The sequence below is a fragment of the Colobus angolensis genome, unplaced genomic scaffold (genome assembly GCF_000951035.1).
Source record: "Colobus angolensis palliatus isolate OR3802 unplaced genomic scaffold, Cang.pa_1.0 Scaffold192, whole genome shotgun sequence".
In the NCBI taxonomy this organism is placed as follows: Eukaryota; Metazoa; Chordata; class Mammalia; order Primates; family Cercopithecidae; genus Colobus; species Colobus angolensis.
The window spans coordinates 1,991,214-2,000,283 of NW_012115066.1; positions in this window are offsets into that span (position 1 = coordinate 1,991,214).

Consider the following 9,070-nt stretch of genomic DNA (forward strand, 5'->3'; position numbering starts at 1 on the left):
GTCACGCTAATCTCTGAAGCCAGTGGTTGCTTTGTAGTTGCTTGAATTCCTCCTTTATCACAAAGTCAAGCTGCAAATTTTCCAAACTTTTACATTCTGCTATCATTTTAAATATAAATTCCAAATTGAAGGCATTCCTTTGCTCCTGTATTTGATCTTAGGCTGTTATAAGCAGCCAGGCTACATCTTAAATACTTTGGTGCATAGAAATTTCTTCTACTAGATACCCTAAGTCATCACCCTTAAGTTCAACCTTCACTGATCTCTAGGATGTGAACACAATGCAGCCAAGCTCTTTGCTAAGGAATAACACAGGTGACCTTTACTCCAGTTCCCAGTAGCTTCCTCATTTCCCTCTGAGACCTCATTAGCCTACCCTTCACTATCCATATCTCTATCAGCAGTTTGATCATAACCATTTAACCAGTCTCTAATGAGTTACAAACTTTCCCTCATTTTCCTGTCTTCTTCTGAACCCTCCAGGCTCTTCCAATTTTAACCTCTGCCTGTTACCCGGTTCCAAAGCCACTTCCACATTTTCAGGTATCTTTATAGCAAAGTCCCACTCCTTGTTACCAATTTTCTGTATGGGGCCATTCTTGCATTGCTATAAAGAAACATCTGAGACTTGATAATTTATAAAGAAAAGAGGTTTATTTGGCTCACAGTTCTACAGGTTGTTCAGAAAGCATGACACTGGTGTCACATACTGAAAGTGGGAGCAAGGGCGGGAGTAAGGTGCTCCACACTTTAAACAACCAGATCTTGCATGAACTTTTAGAGCAAGAACTTGCTCATTATCATGAGGAGAGCACCAAGCCATTCGTGAGGGATCTGTTCCTGTGATCCAATCACCTTTCACCAGGTTCCACTTCCAACACTGGGGATTACATTTCAAGGTGAGATTTGGAGGAACAAACATCCGAACAGCATCACTTATATACTCAAAATTTTGGTCAGAGTTGTTGACTTTTCCAGGGTCACTCAGAAAATGGCAGAACTGGCTACAGTCCAAGTGCTTTTAGTCAGTGCTTTTAATAATAATAATAAATAATAGTAATAATAGCTATCATTTACCAAACTTTTTTGTGTGCTAGCCACTTTGCATACATTTTCTTATTTGATCTTTTTGAAGTGGATACTCCTATTATCTCCATGTTACACTTGAGATAACTGAAGCTTATCTCAGCTAGAAAATGGCAGAGCCACATCCACACATTTTTAAGCACCATAGACCCACCTTAGCTGGAGGTTTCCTAGCTCCCTTCCAGTCAGGGCTGAGATTCAGTCTGGCTGTCTCTCTACAGCTATACCATTTAAAAAAAAATATTGAAATATGCTTGTATTTGTAGGTGAATAGCCTGTGGCCCAAGACCCAAGTGCCCTTTTGCTATTCTCACAGCCCTACTCTATCTTTCAGGAACTATGGATTGCTCCACAATCCAGCAAGTAACTTGCAGCACAGCTGGAGGCCTCTGGACCTGGGTTTTTAAACATTTGAATATTTGAATGCTACCTCTACCTTTCAGAATGTAGCACCTTCTTACCTTTTAAGACCCAGGTAAAGTTTGCATCCTTCTCACCCTTTCTAGTTATTTCAGCCTATATATTAAATACATATTTGTAGGATGCCTTCTGTGGGCAATGTAGGCTTGGCAGAGGAGAAACAGTGGTGAAGAACAGAAGACAGTTTCTGCTCACAAACAGCTGGGGAGAGATAGACTTCAAATCAACAATAGGACTCTAAATGCACTGCCACACACTCTAGTAGGTGTCATGAAGGAAAAACACTAAATGTGATCAGAGCACAATAGGTGCAGTGTGAAGTACAATAGGACAATAGAATTTAACCTGCGGTATCAGAGAAAGCATCTAGCAAAAAGGAACTTTTCAGTGGAGACTGGGAAAATGAGTGGGTGAGATCAGGTAGGTTACCTGGAGTGAGAGACCTGGAGTAAAGTTAGTCTGTGGAAAGACTCTGTGAGGGGAGAGCAATTGTCAGTGTTTAGGAACTGAAGGAAGGTAAGTGTTCAGGAGCAACCTGAAGGAGGAGCTGCTCTGGAGAATCAGGCAGAGGTTTTATAGTGCAGGACCCAATGGAATTGAGTGCTATCAGAAGTGCAAAGGAAAAACCCACTGAAGAGTTTGAGGCGGGCCAATGGGGCAATCCACACCACAACAGCATTGGGGCACGAGTGAAATACTTTTGGAAGCTATAAAGTATGAGGGAATTGATCCAAGTTTGAGAAGGGTTATGCAAATGAAGCTAAATGATGGGGTAGCAATTTCAAGCATTTTTTTTTTTCTCCTCAATGATACCTGCCTACTGATTCACATGTCTCATTTCTTTAGATGACTGTGCCCAACTCTAGGCAGGAGGAGATGAAGGAAGGTTCTCAGTCCTTGATAGCCTCATTTGTTTTTTCACGAAGTCAGTGTTTCTTTCCCTGACTTTTTTCCTTCTCTCTTTGGAAATTTTCTTTTTCCCCCCTTTTGGCCTTTACATAATCTTTTTCTTCTTTTTGATGATGACAACGTGTTTGTGCCATCGCAAAATACATACCAACTTACTTGGAGGCCAAGACCTGCAAATTATTTTTATACTGAGGTCTGATCCAGGTCTAAATAAATACTTAATCTCACACAGACATTTTTTCATCTTTTCCTCAAGAAACTAAAACTTTTTCATAATTGAAAATTGATGATTTAGCCATCTTTTTCACACACACAAACCCTGCCTCTTAAGTTATCACTATACATTTTGCATAGCATTTCAAATAGTCTTTTCTACATTTCCAGTTATCTTGATCACAACATCTCTTCAGCAGGGCTAAAGAAAACAAAGGAAACTTGGAAATATTTTAGCCCAATTTCTTCATTTTCCCAGTATACCCCAAGTTAAAGAAAAAAATGAACTGTTATTACATGGACAGCCTGGACTACACAGTTTCACATTTGAGTCTATTATTTTATTGTCCACAACTCTCTTGTCCTGCCCCTTCTCCCCATTCTATAGTGAGAGTATAAATTCACTAAAGGTGAGGCTTATGTTTTATATTTCTTTTGCAGGTCTCATAATATTTAATGTCAATCTTGGATTTTCAATAAATGCTTACTGATGTATACCCTGAATAAGCCTACTGGTAGAGGAATTGAGCCATGGATTCAGGAGATTTTTATTCTTAACCATTCTCTTAAAAGGAGTAGTATTGATAACTTTTCTTTTCTATCCTCACAAATTGTGATTCAAGTGAATATACACGTTTTTTTTGGATTGATATCTGGAGACAGGGTGAAGAATTGGTTTTCTTAGAAATAAGTGTGCAGTGTTAGATGTTTCTTGACAGAATTAGGTTTGGAAAATGTGTTATCATCTATGGTGAAGTCCAAGCCAAAAAGCAATATTCTATGCTAGAGTGGAATTTTGTGGCACGTAAGTAATGTGGAATTCTTGTCACTGTGTATTACAACGGCTGTCTATTCTATCAAAATTTACCATAGTATCTATTCTAATCCTGTGTGAACTCTTTTCACCAGAAAGGAGAATAAATATAAGCTAAGAGCTCATCACCTTCTGTGAATTTTGCTGTACTTTTGATTTTCAACTTCTGTGAGATATTTTAATTGATCAAGATACTTAGAACACATTATTTCCACAGCTCCTCCTTCATGTATTAAAGAATCAGAAAGATAGTAAGACAATAGCTGCAGAAGTGAATAAATTTCAGTCCCTATAGATGGAACTTAATTTAATTCAATGAACATTCATTGAGCAACTATAATGTGCGAGACTCTATGCCTTCTGTTAAGAACATGCAACTGAGAAAGAAACTTTCTTTTAAGAAGCCTATTGTCAAATAGCTTCTCTATTTGAAGATCAGGCATATACATAAATGTTTATAAGTTGATAGGTGCTATGAAAAGTGATGGTTTGGATAGAGGGGTGAGTATTCCACACTTTTTTAAACCAAAGGCTTTACAGAGAACAACTAAATCTTGAAAGATGATAGTTATTAACCAGGAAGACGGACTTTTCAGGTGGAGGATTTCCAGCATTGATAGAGAGTAAGTACCAGGGGTGTGCGTAGAAGGGAAGGATGGCCTACAGAGTCCTATCTTGCCATAATGAGGCATTTGGATGTTTTTTTTTCTCATGGAAGATGGGAAGCCACTGAAGAGTTTTCATCAACGAAACATTAGACTTTTATTTTTGAATGTTCGCTGTGATTTCAGCACAGTTAGAGGACTGGAAGGAGACAAGGCAAAGGCAGGGAGACCAGTTAGGAGGTTGCAAAAGGTAATAAAAGGTAATAAAAGCAGTGGCAACGAGTATACACAGGTTGTATATTAGTCCGTTTTCACACTGCTGATAAAGACATATCTGAGACTGGGTAATTTATACAGGAAAGAGCATTTAATGGACTTACAGTTCCACATGGCTGGGGAGGCCTCACAATCATGGCGGAAGGAAATCAGGAGCAAGTCATGTCTTATACATGGATGGCAGCAGGCAAAGAGAGAGCTTGTGCAGGGAAACTCCGCCTTATAAAACCATCAAATCTTGTGAGACTTATTCACTGTCATGAGAAAAGCAAGGGAAAGACCTGCTCCATGATTCAATTACCTCCCACCAGTTCCTCCCATAACACATGGGGATTCAAGATGAGATTTGGGTGTGGACAGAGCCAAACCATATCACACAGCATGTACTTTTGTTTGTAGCCTACAAGAGCTATTCTAGTACCTTTCATTACTGTTTCAGGGCAAATGGGGCTATTGCAACTGGAATGTCTGAAATGTATACTATGTCAGACGCTGGCTAAATGCTTGACACTGACAATTCCCCTTTATAGACACACAGTTAAATTACATTTCCCAGCCTTCTTGCATCTAGGTGGGGCCATGTGACTAGCTTTTGCCAATGAAAGTCAGAGAAAATGATGTATCATTTGCAGGCTGAAATATTTACAAGTGAATGTGCCTTCCCCACATTTTCTCTTTTTCTTTCTTTTTTTCTTTTTGTATCTGAAGTCTTGAGGACACACGATGGAGATAAAGATGTTAGAGTTGTCAAATAGAAAAAGCCTGGATCCCTGAGACAAATCTTGGAGGACAGTCACTCAGGTGAATAACCTGATAAGAACACCTGCATTGGATTTTCCATGAGCAAGAAATAAACTTTAAATGACTTACTGAAGTGTTTGAGAATTTTCGTTATAGCAGCTAGTGTTAATTACCCTAATACATATTTTCTTATTCTTACCTTTGCCATCAGCCAGAAGTTTGTTGGTTTCCTTTAAGCTCATATCCCTTGCTTCTTTAGTTGCTTTAAGTTTTTACTGTCTCTCTCTCTTTGTGTGTGTGTGTGTGTGCGTGTGTGTGTATATATATATATATGCCATATCTGTATAAACACATGTATGTTTAGCAGTAGGCACTCTGCTGGATGCTGGAGATTCAATAATAAATAATTAAGATCTCTGTCATGATGGAATTAAGAGATAAGAGAAGGAAAAGATAAGTTATAAGTAGTTATAACAAATGTAACAAAGTATAATTAGTGTTATGCTAGAAAAAGTATACATCACTTTGGTTACTTGCAATAAAAGTCAGATACAACTCACTAATGTATTTAATTCAATTCAGCTTAACAACACATTACCTAAGGTATACTAGGCATTATGTTAAGTACTTGACATAAAAAATTATAAAAACATTGTTCTAGTATTCATGAAACTCATAGTTGGTTGGAAGAGTCAGACACTTAGAATACTTGCCAAGTAGTAGTTTTTAACTCATTTAGGTGTAACAACAGAAATAATTACAAGGTGTTGAAGCAGCACCAAGGAGGATGTGATGGACTCTGTGTTGTATAATACTGCAAGATAGTACTTGACTAGTTTTCCTCCTAGATCTTTCTTTTATCCAAGATTTGAGTGTGAAAAGTCTATGCTTAGGAAGTTGGTGCAGTGGCTTATTCCCATAACCCTAGTGCTTTGGGAGGCTGAGACAGGAGGATTGCTTGAGGCCAGGAGTTCAAGATCAGCCTGGGGAAGATATGAAGACCCCATCTCTGCAAAAAATAAAACAATTAGCTGGGTATGGTGGTATGCACCTGAAGCTCTAGCTACTTGGGAGCTGAGGTAGGAGGATTTCTTGAGCCTAGGAATTAGAGGTTGCAGAGAGTCATGATGGTGCCACTGAACTCTAGCCTGTGTGACAGAGTGATCCTCCATATTTTAAAAAAAGAAAGAAACCTAAAAAAAGAAAGAAAAAGAAAAAAAGAAAAAGGAAAAATAGTCTATGCTTCATGGGGAAATGGAAAAAATGGAAAATACTAGCATTATGTTTTGAAGAGTATCTGATGAGTAAGAGCTATTCTGTCACACCCTCAGTCATTCAATAGTCATTCTTTCACGCAATAAATATGTATTTGGTAAGCAACATGACAAGAAACTGTTTCCATGCCTAGATAAAGATTTTTGAGAAGTGAATTTGAGACAAAGATGGAGTGAGCAGACAGTGTGGGTCCCAGGGAAAAGAATTCTTCATACCATATACCTTGGGCTGAGCTGTGGAGTTGGGGAGAGCACTAGGAATCCCAGATTAGTTTCTGGGAGTTAGAAGCAGTGGGGATGTATGTCTTACTTCCGTGATAGAGCCTAGGAAACAAGTAACATCCAGAGGTGAAATGCTGGTGATGTGTGTTTAGCCAGTGATAGTTTGGACGAGACTCTGAGGTCCAGAAAGCTGCAACAGTAGTAGGATGTGCCCAAGAAAGGTACAGAAATAAACAAGTTCCTAGATGGTCTCAAACAGAGAACTGTGGCTATGCCAGGAAAGGAAGAGGCAGAACGATCTCCTTGTCATCATGTTAGCTCACCAGAGACCAGAAAGCAGCTTAGAGAGGGCTAGACATAAGGACGACCTGCAGTGAAGACTGAGCTGCAATTCAGGATCATCCTCCAAGTCTGATAATGGCGATGGATGTTGTAGGTGAAGTTGATGAGGAGGAAAGATGACCCTAAGCACCAGATACTTCACCTTTTATCACCCCTCTCCTGACAACTCAGCATTATATTTCTCCCTGGAACTTGGATGAAAAGTTGGGTGAAAATAGGTAGAACTCTAAAATTGTTGAAATTATATTTCCAGCATACAGTCAAAGAGATGCATAATAGTTTGTAAGCTGAGTTAGAGAAAAATTCAGCCAGGTTTATTTCTTGCACCCTGAGTATTTAAGCTGTAAAAGATAGTGGGGTTCAGAGAAGTCTTCTAGAGGGAGGAGGTATCTAAACTAGGATATAAAGAGTGAATAGAACTTAGGCTACCTAAAATATTTTTACATAGTCCTTGATGATGTGTGGTCTAGATTTTGTATTTGTCAGTTGGAATGTGTATTATTTATGTTTATTATGGTAAAATCTCTGGCAAATACCCTCTTAAATAATTTTTACTCAGTGTCTGCATTTATTTCACAATGATAGAGAATAATGAAACTATGTTTTTGAACACACATATAACAAAAGTATACATTATTTTTCAGTTTATAATAATGTGCTTGGCCCTTAGTGATTTTATTTTACTGACGAAAAATTGGATTCCTAGCCCCTGCCAGGCTCTCTGGGCTCACGCCATTCCACCCCTACTTGTTTACTGTGTTTTAACCAGGCTGACCTTTCAGTTCTTCAAATGTGACAAGCTTCATCTCTCCCCAGAGCCTTTGGAATAACAATTTCTTTTTCTTTATACTTTCCCTTTCCCCTAACACATTGAACTCACCTGTACTTACAGACGTGTATAGTCCCCTGAAATGATTACCTTGGGAAGCCATATACTTATTTCTTGATACTACTCCTGTAGTCTTGTGTAAACAATTTTGGGACTTTCCTTTAAAACCCATTCATAAGCCATATCAGAAAATCCATTTTGTTAGCTTGTATTCACACTTTGTTTTTGACCTAAAGTGGTAGTGTAATACTGAAAATCTCACTCTGATAGATTTCAAATGACACTTGTCTGTTTCCAGAAATTAAATCCATCTTTAATGAAGAAAGAGGTACAGCTGTTGAACATTTTCAAGGGAATGAACCATGGATTCTGAAAGTGATTGATTGAAATGTGAGTCCCTGAAACATTTTTGGCAAAGGCAATATTATTGAAATAGGTGTCTGCTCTTCTAACATGGCTCATTTGAATGTTTGCATTAGCTTATTAGAAAAGCAGCGACATTATCTTAAAGTCACATCGAATAAACTGATTGCTGAGATGACATAAAAAAGACTTAATTTTACTCAAATATATAATCTGTATAACCAATCTGCCTGCTGTTGACACACACACACACACACACACACACACACACACACACACACAGCCTCCCCCAAAAGCAGCTATGCTGGTGAGATCTGAGTTTGACTAAGAAACTCAGTGAGTTCACAATTGAATCACTTAGATTACCATATCTGGATGCATTGGCTACAAAATAAATATGTGGTAATAATTCTTTAGCTACCGAATCACTGCATACAAATCAAAAAGAGAGAATATACCTACTCCTTGGGGAAATTTCACTTTTGGACTCTGTAAAGCATATTTTTGCTCCAACTTGTGCCATTTTCTACTAACAAATAGAAAAAAAATCAAAGTGGACTGATCCTGAAAAAATTAGTTTAATTTTGCCATTATTTAGGTAACATATCTTAATAACTTGAGTAAATCAATATAAACAGAAGATTTTTATATTTTATTATTTTTACATAGGTGATGGAAACAACAAAAGATCAAATCAACGTGCAACAATTGTTCAACAGGAATATTCAACGAGCAACATTATTGAAACAGAGTGAACATGATTCAGTTTATCAAAATTAACTTCAGTATCTGGGACATGGAACTATCAGCAGACGAACTTGTGCTCCAGCGTTTCATCTCTTGTATAATTCATGTTTCCTCTAAAATTTGCTAGTTGTACCTTACACACTGTAGACTTTCAATGAAGAGTAAGAGTCTTCACTGTAACTGTGGCTGAAGCTCTTAAGTTAAGGTTTTTCCAGAAATTTTTTTTTTT